Here is a 22,719-nt window from a genome sequence, read left to right as displayed (position 1 = left end):
GAAATGCCATAATCGGAGACTACGTACAAGGATGTTTCCTTAAACAGACTCACTTCTGAAGAATAACGATTTTCTTTTTCCTTGAGACAACACGTTCTTTCCCTTTGTTTTCTTCTATCATTTTCTCTTAACCTCTCCTATATCAAGAAAAATGAGACCCTCGTAATAGGTTACTATGATCGTTCCTATAAATATCTTATATTTTTGTCTTTTTATTATCTCCTTATTACGAATTCTAGTCACTTATCTTAAAACATGTTCTAATACCTGACTAATAATCTATCATTCATCTTTTAATCGTCTTTTTGAAATAAACAATACATGATATTTTTTTTTAAATGATGAATCATCTATTTTATTAACCATAGTCATGTTATTTGACTTTTGTTATCTTATGGGAACCAGTAATCCAAGGTAGCTAAGTTCCATTGATTAATTATGTTGTATTTTATATACGGATAAACAATTTTATTCTTTAATTTTGTTTTATGATTTTAATAAATCTTAAGTTAGATAAAAATAAATAAAAGAAAATAAATTAAAATTCGTTTGTTATTTTTTAAGTTTGTATAGGGTGTTTAAAAAAACATGTAGTTTGAGTTTTTAAAAGACGTTACCCAGGTAAATCTTATTTCTTTGTAAATACACAATACATCAAAGAAAACAAATGACAATTCCGACACACTAGATTTCGATCAACACTGTCAATTCGATTCACCTTCGCAGCTACATTCTTATAAAAAGAACATTTTCTTCTAAACTTTTTATTTTAGAAAAATGTTTCGGAAAAAAGTAACTAGAAAAAGGTGGTGTAATTTGTGTTGCGAACACATTTCTAGCCTTTCGATCTTCTCTAGCATGCATAAGTACGAGGGCGTGGGCACGCGAGAAAACCTTAAGAGGACTAAGATGGATGAGACCTGCGACTGGAATAACTTTATCGAGTACATTTTCGTCCTGTTGGTATAGGAAAAGGTAAGAAAGAAAGAAAGAAAAGAAAAACAGACTACAAAAATAGAAAACATACTTCTACTTGATATTCCTTTTTACTACTATACGAACGTGATTCTTAAAAATAGTCTTAGTTAACGAATAAATAAAATGTTTTATATTTATTATGTTACATAAATGTTGTTCTATATTATAAAGATAAATAATAATTTATATTTTTATTTAATTAATATATTCAATTATTTTCATATATTTAATATGTATACCATATTAGGTGCAGAGAGATTGATTCGGTTTCATTAATAAACACTAAATTTGTTTAAAATGTATATATATATATGTATATCTGTGAAGATAAGAGAAATTCCAAAATGAATAAGAAGAAGTGTTTCCTGTCTCATGTGAATGTATATATAAATATATAAGAACAGTAGAAATTTAAGAGACGTAAATAACAGAGAAGAATTTCAATTGGAAGTACAGATATAAATATTTCTAAGAATAATTAAATACGATATTTTGAATGAGAAAGTAATTATTAAATATAAAAATTATTATTATATTTATTATATAATTATATATTATTACATTTTTATATAATATATATTTATATTATATAAAAAAAATTATTGTATAATAAAAACATTAAATATTTAATTATTTAATACATAAATATAATTGAAATGAGAAATAAAATAACAACTAGACACGACAAATTTTGAATGTTTTTAATTTGTTAATCTTTTGAAATATACAAAATTAGTTAAATTGACAATTCTCTCCCATAAATCTGCTGTTAATTATCAACTTTCTATTTTTTTCTTTTATCCCCTCAAGACAACCAAAGTAAGTTACGTTAATTTATCCAGTCAGTTTGTTCTTCTTCTTCTGCCCATTAAAAAATGTCGACTTAGCTTCTGAGAAATGTTTTCTCCAGGCAAGAAAAGGAAGGGAAGAAAGTAGAAACGAAACAAAATAGTTTTTCTTTTCCGTTTATAGCTTCAGGCCTTACGCGTAGCATTGCCATCGTTTTCGTTGACTACTACTACTACTATTACTACTTCTACTACTTTTACTACTTCTTTGTCTTTGTCTTTACTTATATTCGTTGCGATGACGAGGCTACTACTCTCTCTCTCTCTCTCTCTCTCTCTCTCTCTCTTTTCTCTCTCTACATTACTGTATATTTTCTTTTTCTTTCTATCTTACCTTGCACTTTTTCTTTCTTCATTTATCCGAGCTCGTATCTTTGAGAACCACGCCCCGACGCTTTCTTGAAACGCTATCAAAGAAGGATAACAAGGAGAAAATGCAAGGACGAAGCTTATTCGGCTTCCGGCACGTTGTTTCGCAAAAGCGTCGACTTGTTATCGCTATAAGCGAAACTTTACAATTACTGGGGGCCAAGAGTAAAGAAAAGAAAAGAAAAGAAAGAAAATGAAAAAAAAATAAATAAATAAAGAGAAGAAAAAAGAAAAAGAAAGTAACTATATAGTTTAGAAATGAAAGAAAAGTGAGTATAAGAAGTGGGGTTCCAACTATTACCAATTCTAAAATTCGAGTAGTATACATAGTTCTTCAAATATTTTACGATTATATCTATAATTTTTAATTTACCACTAAAGAAAATAGTTTTTTTATTACTCATGCGGGATAAGTAGTATCTTTGCTCCAGCTGTTGCGGTTGAAAAATAGCTAATTACCCATTTTACAATTACAGCATGAGTTTTGAATAAATCAAACGTTTATTTGTGTGCGATAAGTTTACTTGTCGCACGCAAATTTTACTTAGATCACGTAAAGAAAATATTTGTGTTTTTGCAATGAAGAATTGATTTTATTTTTTTGTTTACCTCCTCCTGTGTTTCATAATTCTCATCTCTGAATATATGTTCGTAGATGAATGCTATTTGTAGAATGAAAGGAAGATGAAAGAAATAATAGAGACGTCAGTGAACAAAAGCCTTGAAATAGAGGAGACAAAAAAAAGTAAAGGGTTGAAATTGACGTCGGTCACTTATCAATCGGAAACATTGAAAAGAAATCCGAATTCATTTTCCAATTCAAATGATTATTCGATGGTATTCATTCTCCTAGTGTTCAATTGTTTTAAAAAGTATCAGATTTAGCTCATTGTTAAACTATAACATGATCTATCGTATTGAAGAAAATATCCATACGAATACGATCACGTTGATTGGCTTTCAAATTTAATAATGTATTTTTTTTCTATTGATAGATATATGTATACTATTTAATAATATTGTCTTACTAAAACAATGATATATGATCATTTTCATTTTTCAAAATCGTTTTTTATTACTTAGTAAATAATTCCTAACTTATTTATCGATTTATTGTTAAATATAAACAAATAATATGTACAACAGCATTAACAATCTCATCTTAGAATTATTTTAAATGCTATATTTCTATGGGTTTTATTTTTTTAACTATATAAAATTAATTAATTATATTAAATATTTTCACAAAGATCAAGACGAAAGATTAAATTTAATTAGATAAAATTAAAGATACAAAAAGAAGAATATTTTTTTTTATTTTAAGTATCATTCATCCTAACTTAGTACCATTGGTAACATATATAAGTTTGTTGTTTAACATAAGAAATATATTGATAAAAATGTATCCTCACTTTATACGTATCTTAAAACCTTAATTTATTCCAATAAATTATTATTATCATTAATACAAATTTTATAATTAAAATTAAATCAAATAATAAAAATATAAAATTTGATTAATATTTTTCTAACAAAATTTGGAAAAATAATAAACGGTAGAATATAATACGATTAGAATGTCCTAAAAAATGAATCAAATGTTAGAAGATGATATCATCACCTTCGTCAATTTCTTTTCAATGTCTCTCAGCTTTATTTATTGAGTTTGTCAACACTGATTGAATGAAATAGAGAGAGAGAGAGAGAGAGAGAGAGAAAGAAAGAAAGATAGATAGATAGTATTCTGGTTTTTTAATATCCGAGTAAAAGGAGAGAAGAACGGCATCAAACAGAAATGGTGAAGGTGAGGTGAGGTGAGGTGAGATGAGGTGAGGTGGGGTGAGGTGGGTAGGTCAGGCAGTCGTACCGTGCCACGTACACGTGAATTGGACTTACTTCCGCGTATATATTCCGCCTATTCAGGAATTCATTACGGCCGATTCTACGCTCGCGGAGATTTACCGGATACGGAACCGCCTCGGAGGGCAAGAGCGAATATCAGGCATTTCGAATCGGGTTCCAGCTCGTTGAGGACGACCTGAATTCTCGTTCGCGCTCCACGAAAGACAGAGAAAGAGAAAACGTGAGATATAGAGTGAGAGAGAGAGAGAGAGGGAGAGAGAGAGAGAGAGAGATAACGAGAAAGAAGATAAAGGTCTTTTCGTGAGTCCGATAAGGAACACAGTAGTATTTTTTTCCTTTTTTCCTTCGTTGGAAAGATGCTGGAATACTACGTAAGAGGATCTACGTTGTAGATTGTTCATTTTTATTTATTTTAATTTAGTTGATAGGGGCAAGTTGTAAGGAAAAAGAATCTTCGTTAACATGATGGTATGTATGATAGTGGTGGTGCTTGGATGAAGGATCAGCAAAAAAATAATAAGAGAGAAATATATGTTAAAAGAGATGGAAAAAAATAGAGAGAAAGAAAGAGAAAGAGAGAGAGAGAAATAGAAAGTTTTTTAGGTATTCGCTTGAAAAGTAAGAGATTTGAAAATTTAACAAATTTTTAAAAGCTTCTCGAGAGTTTGAGATCCTACAAGTTACACATTTGACTCACCATCGTAACGTGTACACGTGTCGTTTCTCATTCCGTTTGACTGATATTAGTTGAAAGAGAAGAGTACCACGTGTCTGTATATATATATATATCTTGAGTGGAAGGTTAAAGTAACTTTTCGTATTTTCGTTTTTTTCCTTACTGACATGAGATAGGACATCGTGAAAAGAACTTTTTTGAGGATTTTTACTGACACAAGTGTAGGTGTAGTTAATGGTTAATAATAATGGCACTTTTATTATTATTTGTAGTAATAACAATAATAATCGTAGTAATTCTATGAATTAATAGTTATTATAGTAATATTAATAAAAATTGAACGGTTAAATTCAGACATCTATGTTTCGATATTTCTTTTTTACTGACATAAGTGCAGGTGTTGCAATAGTATAGTAATAGTAGTTTTATTAATATTTGTGGTAATAGCAGTAATAATCATAATATTAATAATAGTTTTAATCGTAATAATTCTATCAATTATAATAATAGTTATTATAGTAATATTAATAAAAACTAAACGTTTAGTCAAGACATTTATTTCGATATTTCTTCTTCTTTTTTCTTCTTCTTCATCTTCTCCTCATTTCTCAAACCTTTAACATCCATCACTGTTAACACCCTTTTCAATGTCTATTATAGAAATCAATCATTCACGATGATTCAAACTCAATCAAAATGTTGTTATCGCTGTTTCTCTTCACGTTGATATTCACTGACATAGCAATCAATTTATTTCAACAGAGAAACATCTCTTAATATCTAAATAAAACATACGAGAATTTTTTGGTTATTTTCTTTTAAACAAAAAATAAAACAGGATTATTTGATTCCGATTGAGAATCGACGTGTTTGAAATTATTTAAAAATTATTTAAAAATTAAAATTATTTTTTTAATTTTATTACTATGTGGAATGAAATCAACATTAGTACGAACAATTTTATTCATCTTTTATAATATTTAGATATATGAATTTAAAAAATACATTTTGCATGGAAAAAGATTTTTTGTTTTTAATGTGTTAATATTTTTCTATTCATAAAGAAACAAGAAGGATATTTTATATCTTGTTGAGAACATAACGATGCTATTATTTCCTTTTAGAGTATAGATAATTAAAATGACATTTTCAAAACTAATTGGCAAATGGATTAAAACAAAGTTGTTATCATTTAATGAGAATGAGAAAGACCGTGATATACTTATTGTTAAAGGAGCTAAAGTATCATTAGCATCTGGTATATCATGTTTTTTTCTTTTTTTTTTTATCATCCTTCCTGTAAATTCTCTTAAGCTGGGATTTCAAATAGGCAAATGCTTTTCCAAGCTTAAAAAAGATACTCGTAGTGAAGCTAACGAAGAATAACAACACGATGCATTATCTCAATTAAAGTATTTTTATAAACTCTATGTTTAATCTAATTTTCAAGAATTTTAACATAATATTATCCTCTTATGAATAAATTAATATATTAATATGTGTCAATTATATTATAAATTATGTTTATTAGATAATAAATTAATGATATATGTAAATATAAAAATGATAATCTATTCTAAAAAATAATATTATAAATTATATATTTTTTTATATTATTAATTTAATTATCAGAATTATTTAATAGGATTATTATACTATAATAAATATAAATTATATTTTAATATTTAATGCGTATTAATTTTACGTGTTATTTTCTTTAAGAAAAATCTAATTAAATTAAACAACAACAAAAATATATACATATGTTATAATTTAATAAAAGAATGATTTTTATTATCTTTCAATTTTTGGTGTTGTTTTGGTTTCTCCGTAGTAATTATCCATTAAACAATTTGATGGTTTATATTTACAAAAATTGATACTTAGGATAAGCTTGTATGTTGATTAAATGTGACGTCAGTTTAGAAATAACCACAAGAATGTGCGGTTATCCTATACTTGAGATATTACCTACTTTAAACGCTTAGCACTGGCGCATCTCCATAATTTGCATAATTTTCATAATGCATTAGGTGAATTTCCACGGCCGTTGGAGCGACACGGTACGAGCAGAAAACTGCATCGACCGTTAGAACGTGGTTGAAGAGGTGTAACAGATAGTGAAAGAGAGAAAGGGTGCAAACATGGATGCTCTTCCGGTTCACCACAATTACCGCAACCGATCGACTGGTATCCTCCTGCCTGTCTGCACCTTGCACCAAAACTTGCTAATTCGACTAATCGATGTCACGATGGACATTTTCGATCCTCTTCACGGTGGTTCACATACTTCCTCAGTTTCTCAGTTTTCATACACATTTCTTATTTTTTTTTTTTTAATTCAGTATTTATATTCTGAATATTATCTTTAGTTATAAATATTTTTTCATTCACATCGTGCATGTAATTCGTTTGATTATTTTTATAATAAACACAGTTTTGTTTTAGAATATTAATGTTAGTTATTTGTCGTTTAGTTTTGTTTTATTAAATATTTATTTTCTATGATTTATTTGGTTTTCTCTTTCTCTCTTTTTTTTTTTTATTAAACTGTTTCGTAAAAATAATGATTCTATTTAAAAATTACTTATAGAATGTGTGTGTTGTATGTACGCATGCCCATGCGTGTGAGATAACAAATGCAAAAAGAATGAGATCACAGTTGGTTGAGAACAAACTAGGGAAATAAATTATAGTGCAAAATGTAGAATTTCGTGTCTAAATTTAAATGTACAGTCAGTCACAGAAAGTTGTTTCTAACAGAACTAGGAAACTAGGAATATAAATTAGAGTACAAACAATATATCCTCTATAATCCATTTCTCCGTTGTTCAAAAATGACAATCATTATAAAGTACAATCTATAATTAATCAAACAAGTATAATTCTAAAAAAAAAACACGAGAAAAATATTTAACTAATCATTTGTTTCATGAAAAAAAAAAAACTACTTACAGTCAACAAAATAATTATTCAAAGAATTTTTAAAACGGAATAAATGATATTTTATAAAAAAAAACTAATATATTTTATTAAGTAATATATACAGCCAAAATAGTGTATAAAATAATATAGAGTTAACAATTGTCATAGAAGAATTCATTCTAATAGAAAAGCTTTATAGTCATAGCAGATTCCTAGTAGCAACTACGAGCAACCGCTTGATTTAATTATCCAAAATGGCTGCTTTAGTGGATTATAGCAATCCCGTTATGAGGTAGACGTATGCTTAAACGTGTATTGCATGTCCGATCCCATATAACCAATAGAGACCAAACTAGCATGTGAATAACAACTAACATGAGACGATTCGTAATAAGCCGGTAAAATGGTAGGATTATAATCAAATGTGATTGATAAATAATCAAATGAAACAAAATGAGACGAGACAAAAAGAGGAGAAATTGATATCGTGTTGACATAGTTATTTGATTCTTGCTATTGTAGCCAACTTTACTATAAAGATTTTCAAGTATCGACAATTGCTTTAACGAATAACGTAAATCTCATCCCTTTAACACCTCGTAAATTTTCCACTAATTTCTCTCTCTTTCTCCCTTTCTTAACATTGGCCACTAGCCAAAGTTTCGAAACGTTCTAAATCGTTCAATAAAGTTAGTTGGAAGCTTTTCCAACTCCTTTCACTTCTTTAAAAGACGTTTTAACGATTCGTGAACGTTTTCTTTTTGAACATTTTCACGTAAACATAATATAAATACAATATATACAAGAGTATATATTTAAACAGAGTATTATTATGATAATATATCAAATTTTTAAGGATGATAAAAGAGAATATAAATACCAATATGCCAAATCAAGAACCATAGTCGAGTCAAAAAATGATTGGTCATAATCGTAGATAAAAGTTTATGTCTTTTACGACTATTTATATGAAACATATATAGGTGTTTACTTGTTACCACATAATATACTACCTTACTATTCTGTATCATAACAGCATAAGATGATAATACATTTACAGCAGGTGCTCAGAATTACATCCTCCTAGTGTCGCGAGTGACTCTATTAACATCCTTGAAAACTGATGAGATCACAGGTAATAAGAACTCTTATTCAGGAATACAGGTGTCTCATAAACAACCCTGTTTATATGACAAAAACCCCCTATAAGAAATAACCAACTTTTTCTAGTAAATTTTGATTAGACTATTTCTGGGATCCTTAACGAACTATGGTTCCTCATTAGAAATTGGCGTTTGTATTATTTCTCATCGTTTAAAGTATCGTTATAGAAACACCCTTTATATATAATATAACTCAACTCAAAAGAGTAACGAACATAAAGATAAATCGCATTCGCGTCAAAGCAATTTGCATCGGCTCTCGTTTCGGACCAATAAATTTCTGCTACACTTTCTATCCACGTTTTAACGTAGCATCGCAACACGTCGACTCGTTTCACCCCCTATCCTCTACCCCCGTCAGAATAACCCCCCCCAATCACCCCACCACCATTCGTAAACCATATACTATCGAAATCGTCAAAATGCGTGCCGCTACCTCGCAAATATATTTTATTTCGCTAACGACCGTTAACTCTACTATTCGAAAGTGTTACATTTCATTAAATACCTTTTAATGACAGGCAAATTCCATTAAAACGTAAATCGAAAAGCGTTAAACGCCCACCAATGGCTAACGTTATCTTCTCTTTCCTTGTTTGCATTCGTCCTACTCTTTCGATCGTTTCTGTTTAACAAATTTTGGATTGTACCTGCTGCGTATGTACCCCGTTTGTTAACGTTAAAAGCATCTCTTTCAAGCCCGACAGGTACGATTTTATTCACATTTCTACTACTGAGAATTTCAATGAATTTTTTTTCTTTTTTTCTTTCTTTTTCTTTTTTGATTTTTTATTTACTTACGTTATCTGCAATTTGTTTTCCACGTATGTTTTATTGAAGTGAAAACTTCTCTAGAATGGAGGTGATTTGAAAAAATGAAACACGGCAGCAACGCAGCGCAGCAATGCAGCTATTCGATGCAGCGGCCACGATTCTAAGTAAGAAAAGAAAAAGAGACAAACAATTGATTATCAGATGAACATATATTTCTCTTAAGTTAAACAGGAATAAAACTAATTAACATAGAATTGTGCTTATTAAATTTTATTTGCTTTTTGCGTTAGAAATAAAAATAAAAAAGAAATATTTCTTTTGATATATAAAATAATATTGCGTTATCATATTATCGTATGAACTCCTCCTAATTATTAAGGTATTATTTAACATGATCAAATTTTAATTTATCAAGAAATTTTAATGAAATTAAAAGAAATGTATCTGTTTCGTCACAACGATGTACGGTCAATTGATTTTGATGAAGACCGTTGTCTTGACCATTGCTAATCTAGTTACGGAAGTTAGGTCACAGTGATGAATTGTCTATCCATCGTATTGTTCCTGGTCTCTCTGTCAGAAGCAACGTCGTTTAAGCGAACCACAGACAGAATGGAGAGAACCACAGAAGCAAGTTATCCATGTCATAGTGAGAGGGTCCTTTGGATCTTCCTTTCTATTCAGATATTGCCTTCAATCTTTCGCAAACACGTTCTCATATACTACAAGAGAGAGAGAAAGTTTCTATTGGTCTACTATACCATACACTATACTATACTATACTTATCGATACGTTCAAATACAAATAACTTGTTCAGAAATTGTATCTAACTCAGAGTTAAATTAAATCAATAATAATAAGAATATATCTTATTGATATTTTGTTTTTGTGTAATTTTTTTTTCTTATTTACTATGTTCGTTTCATAGTATTTGTGGTTCTTCTATTGACTTTTATATTTATCATGTAAGTAACAATGCTAACCCGAAAAACAGCGGAGAACCGGTTATCCGTTTTTTTGTCGTCTCAATGTTCAGAAGTTAAAATCGATCGAAGACTTTCAATCACTGTCTCGGTATTGTCCTGAAAGTTTCCAGTAAATTGTGGATCTTTTATACACCTTCCTATAAGAAATTGATAACTACCTAGCTATTTTTCTTCGTTTCATATGTAAAAAAAAAAAAAATGTGTTTGTTCGTGTGTAGCGATAAATAAAATATAAGCAATTCGTGTAACGAAAAATATCAATTAATTATTCATATAATTAAAATACTTTTAATCATAATTTAAAATCAAACTATATAAGTCATTTTTATGAATTATTTAAATTTAAAAAAAGAAAAACAATCGAACAATTTAAATGCGTCACAATAGTTGCATATATTAGAACTAAAAGAATAAGTTTATTGCAATAAATATATAATGTTAATCAATTTTTATTATAAATTTATAATATAAAATGATGATTGGTTATGTGTTCGGAATTTATGGATAAAAAACAGGAGAGATAGGAGAATAACGTTCCAAGAATGATTTCATCAGGCGATATCAAGGGAAAATACTTGAAATTCTAAAGACGACCTTAGAAAGCAATTTCCAATTGGGATCTTGGAGATTAAGAGATCGTAAGAGCCGTTATTTCTTAGATTCCTTCTCGAAATACGAGGACGCGTGTTTTGAGTGTGGAAAAGATTGGATCGAATAGAAATCGAATAGAAAAATGGGAAGCTATGTGTGTATGTGTGTGTGCAAGGACAAATAGTACAAAATTTTGAATGAATTTGATAAAATGGTGTGTTATGCAACTGGGTTATACTTGCAACTTTTTCCAGTAGACATTTTCATGCTAGTTTTGTTGTATTCGATGCAAGTATTTTATCCTTCCGTTTTTCATTTTTCTCCTTTTTCACTGATACGTACTCTTGTAACAGGATCGAAGGACAAAGTTGTTGAGAAAGTTAGATCTTTTAGACCCGAAAGTACTTTATAGCAAAGATAGAGATTCAAAGTTATTATCTTCTGCTAACAGAGAAGCTTTCTCTCTCTCTCTCTCTCTCTCTCTCTCTTTGTGTGTCTTCTTCTCTCCTTCTACACTTCCATCTTTTATCATAGAAAACGGCATTAACCCCTATTCCATTGTTTCAAGTATTTATTCCAGCCCTTTTCGCAATAGACGATTAAAACCAAATTCTGATCTAACTCGTAATAGTTTTTGGCTTCCTCGTTTATGAAAGACTTAAAATCGATCAAACGTGAAGCTAAAGAATAAAGAGAGATGATAGATGAAATAGTAGGAGTAAAAGGGGAGCGGAGAAGGAAGGAACGATTCTGGCTTTTTAGATTAGTCAAAGAAAGATGAGACGAAATTACTTAGTTTTCAATAGTATACTACTTTTAAGGCGAGATTATTAAAGCAGGACAAGAGAAGTATTAGATTAATAATAATAATAATAATAATAATAATAATAATAATAATAATAGTAATAATAATAATAATAGTAATAATAATAATAATAATAATAATAATAATAATAATAATAATAATAATAATAATAATAATAATAATAATAATAATGAGTACTGTTAAAAACATCTCATTCTATTACATGAAAAAAATGAATTTTGATACTGGACGTTGCATACATAATTGTAAGCTTCACCGGTGTACATTTTCTTTTTTTTTATAATAGATAATAAAACTATGTACAATATGAGTTACCTGTGAAGGGGAGGGGAGAGAAGGAGCAGAAAAAAATATAAATTATTTAAAAATGCAAATAACGGGGGAGGAGGGTTATGAAGGTAGGTAGTGGTGGTGGTGGTGGTTAAACTTAAACGTATGCTATTTGAATTTTGTTATTCTTTTCTGTTTTGTTTCTCTCATTCAGATTAGGCTACCATAGGAACGGGAATTTTATCGGACATTAACAATTTGCATATTTTATTTGTTAGGACATAAAGGACGTACGTATTAACGAATGGGAGGATATTCATGCCGTATCTCGAGAGCCGTTCCAGCATAAAACAGTAGGAAATTAAACATATTACCGCGGAACTGTGGCACACCAACGAGTAAGAGGGGTGTGTTACATCGGACGAGTGAGTACTATGCCGGCACGAAATGCTCACGTACGAGTAAATAAATTAATAATGGTGCAACGTGTGTGCTTCGGCGAAACACAGATTTCCCATGTGACGTTTCACGTGAGAAGGTTATAAATACGCTTACAATAATTATCATTGCCAGAATTGGGTATAGTTATTATTTAAATATATATGAAAAAAAAAAATTATAGATTATTTTTCTTTGAGAAAGGTGAGAAAGTAGAAGACAAAACATATTATATATATATATATATATATATATATATATAGAATATGATATAATTATTATACTATAATGTAATAATGAAGTATTTGATTAAGCACAGCTGTTTTAGTCATTTTCTATTTTTAAGGGATTTTCATTTCATGACAATCTATCTTTATCAATTATGTATTTTTGTTAGATGGGATGTATTACCACAAAACAACTTGGTTAACACCATAAATCGAATAATATGTTTTAATATAAATATGTTAAATTAATTTAATAATTTAACAAATTATTTCATTGATTTGTTAAAAACAACAAATTCTTCTTATTAGTATTTATTTTTTAACTTTCTTTTATTATAAAAAAATATTATACTTATATAAATTTAAAAGATACACACACAATAGAAAAATAAGATAAATTATTAATTACTAAAAATTGAAATACTTTGGAAAATCAAATTGTTGACGTTTTTGTTATCATGTATCAATGAAATAGAAGAAGAAGAAGACAACAGAAAAAAATAATATCTTAAATTATTATTTTATTATAAATTGTAACAATTTATGGAATATTTTAAACGATACTATAGAAACAAAGAAACACAAAAAATCCGATAAAAAAAAACTTAAAGAAAAGTATTATACTTACAAAGATTAGATGGTAAATCAAAGATTGAAAATATTGTACTACTTGACACAAAAGGGAAACAACCATGATCTTATTTTGTAAAGGTACTAAAGAAGGATCGATTTTGTCGAAAAGAGGTGGGTGTGAGGGGGAAAAGAGGTGGTGCATCTTTTTGGGCTCTCGTCACGTCGTCGTTAATCTCGGCTTCCGGCAATCCCTACGTTCTACTACTACTACTACTACTACATTCGTCCTCCTCCCTTTCCTGTCCTTGCCCCTTTCTTCTCTTCCTCTTCCTCTTCCTTTTCCTCTTTCTACTTTACGTCTACTACTACTACTACTACTTTCCTCTCGATCGTTGAAAAACCGATGTTGCTCCATTAACGGATAAAACGGTTCCTTGTATCCTGGTTGGTATCGATGAGGCACACTGAACCACCACTCTAAGGTGTTGGTATTGGTGTTCTGGTGCTGGTGTTGGTGTTCTGGTGGTGCTGGTGTATCCGGCATTAACTGGGGAAACCGAGTTAAATGGCCCGTACTACCAGAAGAAGGAGAAGAAGAAGAAGAAAAAGAAGAAGAATTAAAGGAAAAAAAAGAAAAAAAAAATTTATATATTATTTTCGTAGAATAAGGTGAGAAAGTAGAAGAAAAAACAACGATGATAAGGATGAATTATATAACAAAACAAACGTAAAGAAAAAAAGAAAAAAGGCGTGAGAAGGTAGAAACAATGGAAAATAAAGACGGTTAAGACAAAAGAAAGATATAAAAATTAAAGAAAAGTACATATAGAACAAGAAAGAAAATGAGAAATCACGGTAGAGAAGATTAAAATCAATTGAGAAGAAGAAAAGAAAATACTAGAAAAAAAGAACAAGTAGAAATGAAAGAAATAAAAGTAAAAGAAAAAAAAAGATAATACAATGAGTATTCTACAAAAGAGAGAGAGAGAGAGAGAGAGAGAGAAATTAAAATATAAAATATAAAAAAAAAGAAAAAAGAAAATAAGGATGATATAGAAAAGAAAAGGGATTGACGAAAGTAAAAAAAAAAAAAAAAAAAAAAAGAAAAAGAAATGTAAGATAGAAAAAGAAGAAGGATAGTGAGTAGCGTTAAGTGATCAAGATGAATTAAGGACACGCCCAAGGCCGTAGTCCTTTCAAGCATCACTGTTTTACCACCATCCATCCCTCCGCCCTTTATCCCTTACGTTATCTTCTGGCATCTCAGTTTTCTCTTCTTTCATTTTCAAAGCAAAGTAATGATGAAAGAGCAAGTACGGCAGGTAACAATGGCACCTAAAGTTTTTACTCTATTGTCTCGATAGAAACGTAAATACGATATTACGCTTTCCCCTACTTAAATCGTGACAATACCACCCTTACAAGACAAGGAATCCGCTCGGATACTTTATCATTTTCTTTCTGTCTTCTTTTTCTATAATATTTTATTTTTATTTTTATTTTTATTTTTAATTTTATTTTTCTTCTTCTTCTTTCCAAGAGCTTATATTATAACTATAAAATATGTATATTTTTTTATTTTTGATACATTCATCCAAGATGAACTTCATTAAGACGAAGAAATTGTATTATTTTCTCGGAAATTGAATATTTATTTCAATTATTATTTTTTGTTTCTTTTTATGATAGATTCATTCAAACGAAATATTGATATTTTATTATATTTGTATTAATGTTCGTATAAACTCGAACGTATTCTATCTTAAAAATTAATAACACAATACATTTAATACACACACATTTGTATTATTTTAATTTTTATTATTAACACTTTAATAGCCGCACGTGTACGCAGTCAAACGTCGTCAGGGGCCCGGTAATATTTTACAAGAATTAATTAAAAAAAACTATATTTTCATTCACGACAAAATTAACATAGAACAATAAATAACAATTAAACAACAAATTTTATTTTATATATTATATAATTTTAAATATATATAAAGTTATAAATATAAAATAATGGCCAATGTTCTGGCTATCACACACATGTTGTGTGAACGACCATTAAAGTGTTAATTAAAATATCATAAAATATAATATTAAATTTAAAGAGAAAATATTTAACACATTTATTGTATTCTTTCTTTATTTTTTACAGTAAATGAAAAATAAGAGATAGATTCGTTTTTTTGTAAGAAGCTTTATTATAGTTTGTTATGACAAGAACGTTAGGTAAAAGGAAAGTACTATAGTTAGGTATGTTAGTTCCCCAAAAATGATTTAGTGGGAACCCTCAGTGTAGTTGTTGGTTGCAGCTAAAGGATTAATATTGTTCTATAGTAAAGCTTCCAATCAAAGAAGATTACTATCGGATTGCATCTTCCCGTTTTCGTACAACAAAGGCCTCATCGCTATGAATTAAAAGGATTATGATATTCGACTAGATAGTTGAGATTAGGTATATTAGATGCACTTTGGCATACTCTGGGTACGTAAATTTTAACGTTGATGACCAAACAGGAGCTCTAGCTAAATAAATAAATCATCTTCTCTAATTAGAACTTAGGTTTACCGCATTTACAAAAACTTCATTTATTATTTTAATAAATATTAAAAATTATAATATTTATTAAATATTATTATATAATAAATTATAAATATATAAAATAAAAATAATTAATAATATTATAATATAATAAATTATAAATATATTTATAATAAAAATAATTAATAATATTATAATATAATGAAATGTTATTATAATAATAATATTTTATCGAATAACGAAATAATAATTTATCAGAAAAATTGCGGAAAAAAAATATTTATTTTTATAATTCGTTAAAAATATAATAATATAAATAATTTTGATCAAAAATAAAGGATTTTTTATTTTTCATCTTTTTAGTTCAATGTCACAATTATCAGCAAATAAATATAAATAAAAATGACAAGTAGAAAATAAAAAAAAAAAGAAATAGAACAATAGAATAAAGTAAAATGATAAAGTTATCTCGAGAACTAGAACAAACGAGTTTATCGATTAACGCTATCTTAAAACCTCTTCTTTTTAGTTTCCTTCGAAGTTGTCCTTTTTCTTACGAAACTCATTGATACAACTTTTTTCGATGAAAACTGTGCTCAATTCGAATCGGCTTCTAATGCGAATTTATCGCTCATTTTTTTTTACGAAACACATCGTTGCGGTTCGCGATACTCGCGAATAACGAAAAAGAAAAAAAAATAAGTAAGAAAAAGGAAGAGAAAGATAAAAATAAGTCAAAAGAAAAAGTAACAACAAAAACTACGGATTAAAATGTACAATTTCCTTGAGTGTCTTCTTATTTCTTCTTCTTTCTTACTTTTCTTCTTCTTTTTCTTTTTCTTTTTCTTTAGGGGCTACCTTTATTGCATACTTTGCGGTCGAAAAGTTAAAACCTTTCCGTTGTCATCGCTTGAAAAGTTTCGCGGACTTTAAAATATACCGACAAACATCGTCCTGGGACAAGATTGAAGATTCGACTTTGAAAAGTCCATAAGACCCAGGCCCCGTAGAACGTCGTTGACGCATTTTCGCATGCAAATGTCGAAGAAGCTTGCAAGAGATAGAGAGAGAGAGAGAGAGAGAGAGAGAAAGGAAAGAAAAATTCTCAACGATTATCAAGAAAAATAACACTTTTTTTATTTTCCATCGAAAAAGATTAAACGATACCTTTTAACATTATACAAACTTTGTATCTTTAATTCTATACGATATTTAAATTCACCGATTTGTCATAAAATTATCAGAACAATTAAAAAACATGCCAATTATATAATTCTTTTAAACAATGATATAAAAAAAATATTATTGAAAAGTCACGTGGAACATAGTAACAACAGTAAAAATATCAGAAATTAAGTACCTATCTAATGATCATTTATAAATCAGATAAATCCATATTATTGTCTAAAATTATAAAACATTCTTATCAATAGGGTTGCCTTCAAATAGTTGATAATAATATAAAAAAATTGTTTGTTAAAAAACTATCAATCAATCAGAACTTTTCGAACAACCCAATATACAAATCTCTGATTATTCCTATCTAATCATCTTACCTATACATTTCTTTTTATTTCTCTCTCTCTCTCTCTCTTTCTCTCTCTATCTCTTTTTCTATATCTTAATCCTAGTATTTTGATTTAGAGAATGCAACGTTTCGAGAAAATTCGACATTCGGTTCCGCAGTTAGGTCAACAACCCGTCGAAAGGATATAATCGAGAACAGCTAAAGTACACTTCGCTTTCGATTCCCCTTTCTTCTCTTCTCCTCTCTTCCCTTCTCTTCTGTTATGTTCTGTTCTATACTATACGGTATAGTGTACCATTCTGATTCTGGATATCCAGAGAAAACGGGCTGGTAGTCGAGTAGAGTATAGTCCAAGTCGAAGTCGCATCTTTCCCTTATTCATGCGGATTATCGGATACTTCCTCTTCCTGGATCCTAGTAACCATGGATTTGTTCGGCCTTTTGGTTATATAACAGCTACGAGTTGATACTTTCCCAATGTTCATCTTCCCCCTCCCTCCCTCCCTCAAAGTACTCTTCTTCCTCTCTTTCTCTCTTTCCTACTGATTCAACAAACTACATTTTTTACGGAACATTTTTCCCCATCTAAGACTTCGAATTCGTACGATGGACGAATGAGAATAAGGAAAAATACATTTCCAACGGGTGTTCCTAAAGAAGTCAATCGAAACTAGGAAGAAGTAAAAGAAAAAAGATTTAACTTACAATTTTCCAATCACTTGTGATTCTAATAAGAATTTTTGCACAATAAAATGATTGCTGATTTTTCATTTGAACAAAAAATAATATTATGTCAAATAACTAATAACTCTTTGTTTTTTCTATTTTCTTTTTAAATTGAAATCAATAATAATTTTAATTCCGTTAAAAGAGCTCTTTTGTTGCAAATGATATATTGTATACAGAAAAAAAAACAGTCTGATATATTATGCAGTTTATTCGATTTAAAATAGAGAAACCAAATATGTATTTTCAATTTATTTTTCGATAAGAACATTATATTAGAAAAAAAAAAAATTATTAACCTTGAGTTTTCAACAACAGCAACAATAATTATTTCAAAAAATTATGTTTATCGGAAAATATTAGACGCACTCAATTGCAACGTTTTTAATGAACTTAATTAAACAACGAATTACTATAGATGATAATTTTTATTGGTTCACCCTGTATATGTTGACCTCGGTTTTGCGAAGTTTTGCCAGTTTCTGCGGTGGCAATGCCATCGGAAAACTCGATTTCGAGTGCTCTTCCTCGAGCAACCCCTCTGGCCATTTCCCACCATTCCTCCCACCCTTCCCTTACTCACCGTTCTTTCCTCTATCCACTTCTACTTCTATCTATCTATCTATCTACCGACCTACCAAGCCCTATATTTCTCTTTCTCTTCCTACACCATTTCTTCGTTCGTTCATTCTCAAGCTTCGCGTACACGAACTTCTTGAGCACCTTTCTCGAAATATTATCCGAAATGGAGTGGCTCTACATCGTGGTCAAAGGTTCGAATAGTTGAAGGATTGGCAGGTAGGGCAGGCAGGGCAAGCATGCAGGTACTTTGAAGAATAACTTGAAATACCTGAATACATACACGTGTAACTTTCTATCTATATTTCTATCTATCTATCTATCTATCTATACATATATATATATATATATATATATATATATATATATATATATATATATATATATATATATTTTTTACGCGGGTTTTATTTGAGTATGCATGCATATCTCTTTATCTATGTATGTAAATGAATGAGTAAATGTGTGTATGTGTTAGGTATCTAATGTAATGAAAAGAGCAAAAGTGAGACAGTAAATGATGTTCTATTTCTCTTCTAGGAAGAACCTGTCGTGTGTTTAGTCTTTCTACGTTATCTCATTCACGTAGTTACGCCTTAATTGCTTCTCCTTTACTCTTCGTGATATCAAGGGTCTCGTTATAATGCACTAAAGAGGAAGAGAGAGAGAGAGAGAGAGAGAGAGAGAGAGTAGAATGGTACAATAACCGGTACAAGACCGATTTTGCGATTTACGAGAACCTCTAATGTAAGAGAACATAATTAACCAGAATGAATTTAATAATAGTGCAAACGTGGACTTGTTAAGATGTTCCTGGAATGTCTCTTACCCTATCGTCTCTGGAAATTATCCATCTTGGAATTTCAATAATGTAAAGTTTTGTTTATTTAGGTTATATTATTACCACCCTGGTAGTAATTTTGTATCTAATTTAAGAAGTAAAAGAAAAAGTATGTCCTACTCCAAAACTGAATGGTGTCAAAAGCCTCGGAGAAGTATATGTGGACTAAGTCAAGCTGATGTTCAGATTCAAGGATAAAAAGTACTTCTTAGAGAACTGTAATTGTAACATTAATAAGTATACTTTTTTTTTTTACCAATAAGAATTGTCTTTTAAAATATATATATATATATATATATACGTTAAGAAGTAACATTATTCGTGTACCTGAAATTTAAGATGGAAATGGAAATATTAAAAATCAAATAAATTTAATTAAATATAATAAAACAATGAATAATCAAATTGAACAATAAGTTATATTACATATACTATAGTTGAATAAAAATTCAAATTTTCCTGTGAGATGAATTTGAACGTTTATATGAATTTTTTGAAACTGAATAGAAAAGAAAAGTAAAACAAATATGGTGAGGATAGGGTTTAAGAGTAGAGGATGGTTGCATGCACGCACCATCATATATATTGTCCCAGTGTAGATTCGGCTGGTCGACGAAAAGTATACTATATACGCGTTAGGGAAGGTTGCCCGCTCGTTGCTTCGGGCAACCACATATTTGTTCAGTGTTCCAGTCTTGAGTCTAGTCGAGGAAAACCTGGGTTATGTACCTTGCAAGATTTCACCGAGTTAGGTTAGCTCGGAGGATCTATTACGCGACTCGTTGGTTACAGACTTATATATATGAAGAAAATAACGGCTACCAGTAAAAATCATTTTTCATATATTCTACAAACCTTTTTCAAAACTATGTTGCATATCCTAATAATACTTATTACTAAAAGAAAATTGAATATATTAGAGAAATATTAATATTTATTAAAAGTCAAAATAATCTTTTTGTAATTGTATGTATGTTATTTGTAATGTATTTAGAAATAATTATTAAATAACAAATATTAAATATTAGATAATATATATATTAGAAAGAATCGTATTGGTATAAAAATTGCACTTATTGTTATAATTATTTAAAATAAATATGGATAATTGACTCTATGAGTATTTTGTATGTTTCAAGATAAGAGAGAGATATTGTATTTATAGTAATAGTTTAAAATAACATCTATCTATGGTAAACGTAGACAGTGAGAACGATACGTCAGCTTTAAAAGTCAGATCGTATTACAAGCTTTGGATAGGAGTAATCTATGAACCAAGAAATTTCTAAAGAAGTGAGAAAGAGAAATAGAAAGAGAGAAAAAGAGAGAAAGGTATAGAAGAGATTCCTCACCCTTTTCTTATCATCCATTCCCTGTCCTAGAAAAGTTATAGCAGTCGTAAGAGCATCAAGTAGTAACTTCGTTGAGTTTTCTCGATCAAATTCACGCGAGGAACTAATAAATTGTAAGAAAAGTTCTTTGTCTTGACTCTAATTGATCCTGTTTTACCTTCCATATCACGAATAGAATCCTCATTTAAATGACCTTCTTTCTTTTCATTGTATTTTAAGAAAAGGTTCAATGAATTGATTGTGAAGTAAGTGAAAATTGTCGAACTGGGGTTTCAAATGTAGAAATATAAGAACAGACAGAAGGAAGTTCGTGTAAAGAAAAAGATATCTAGTGACTATTACTATTCTCACTAATACCTACCACCAATACAACTACTAACACTTGTGTAGACCAGAGGAACTACCACTACTACTACTACTCTTGCAATTCATATGCAAATGCAAAAGCGGCAGAGGTACGAGCAACGAGCATTGTTCACCTTCCATAGTTCCCACTGTCCTCTCGGGCTTGACTTACTACCCGAATTTCCGGAAAACTCTAACGGGTGGTAGGTAATTGATACTCATCCCAACTCGGTTCTTCTTCACAGTGACACAATGTCCTAACACGCGTCCATGCGAACACCACCACCAGTCGAGTTTCCTCTCGAAACTCTTCTCATCCGCCAAAGTTCCGCATCCCACTATGTACCGGCGTTCGACAAAAAAAAAACAAAAAAAAGAAAAAAGAAAACAACAACCGAAAAAAGAAGAGAAAGATAAAAAGCAAGTATATATATATATATATATATGTGTGTGTGGGGGGGAGATATCTGTGTATAATAGAGAGAGAAAGAGAGTACTAAAAATGAAATAAAAGAGAAGGACACGTATTAAAAGAGGAAAAGCCCAAGTCTGATACCAACTGAAAAGAGAACGACACCTTTATCCTCTCTAGCCCTTCTCACATGTACGGCAGCCCTTCTTCAAACGCTTAATAGCTCTCCGGTCTTCTTTCAAGCGAGCTACGAGCTTCCTGGACTCCCGTAGACGGGATGTCGAAGTACCAACCCCTTCGGGATAGGTGCTTTCAAGTAACTCACATCAAAAGTCGACGATTTCTCGATCCCACAACGTTTTCCCGTTAACACACTTTCACCTTTTTACCTTGATACCTCTTTTCACGTCTATTTATTAGCTTTATCTCGTAAAACTTATCTCTCTCTCTCTCTCTCTCTCTCTCTTTACGTTTACTTAGCTTACATTTATTTGTATTAAATGTGCCAATAATTATGAAAGTGGTCTAAGTCATGTATTCCTTATTTCGGAATATTTAAAAATTTCTATTTGAACACTATATGAATTCTATGTAATATTGAAAAAACAAACATTATCTAACGATTCATTTTTGACAATATCGTGAAAATTACATTGAATTTATTTAGTTTAAAATAATGTGGTACGTAATAACTTATAAACTCTTTTTTTTTTTTAATTTTGACTTAGACCACTTTAACAATTATGGGCACAAATGTTAGTCATTTTTTGATATATATTACATTATCCAAAAGGTTTTTTTTGTATGGACAAGATTACAAATTTTCTCATTCCTAAATAAAATATAAATCTTATGTTTTCAAAATTATTATGATTTTAAC

The 22,719-nt window shown here is 29.6% G+C and overlaps 1 protein-coding gene across 3 annotated transcripts in view; it reads left to right on the top strand.

The window, feature by feature from the left end:
* Positions 1–22,719, top strand: part of LOC107068971 (uncharacterized) — a 99,901-nt gene that overhangs the window by 53,735 nt on the left and 23,447 nt on the right. The window contains exon 1 of one of the 3 annotated variants that reach the window (XM_089169977.1): positions 831–975. The exons of the other annotated variants lie outside the window; for them this stretch is intronic. The gene's annotated coding sequence lies outside the window, so the exon portion shown is untranslated. Of the gene's footprint in view, positions 1–830; positions 976–22,719 lie in introns of those variants that run through there. 3 annotated transcript variants of the gene reach the window in all.

This window comes from Polistes dominula, unplaced genomic scaffold (genome assembly GCF_049000335.1).
Source record: "Polistes dominula isolate Pdom_NZ unplaced genomic scaffold, Pdom_raw_medaka contig_49, whole genome shotgun sequence".
Classification (NCBI taxonomy): Eukaryota; Metazoa; Arthropoda; class Insecta; order Hymenoptera; family Vespidae; genus Polistes; species Polistes dominula.
The sequence above is the reverse complement of the archived record's forward strand: the minus strand, read 5'-3'. Positions and strand labels throughout refer to the sequence as shown.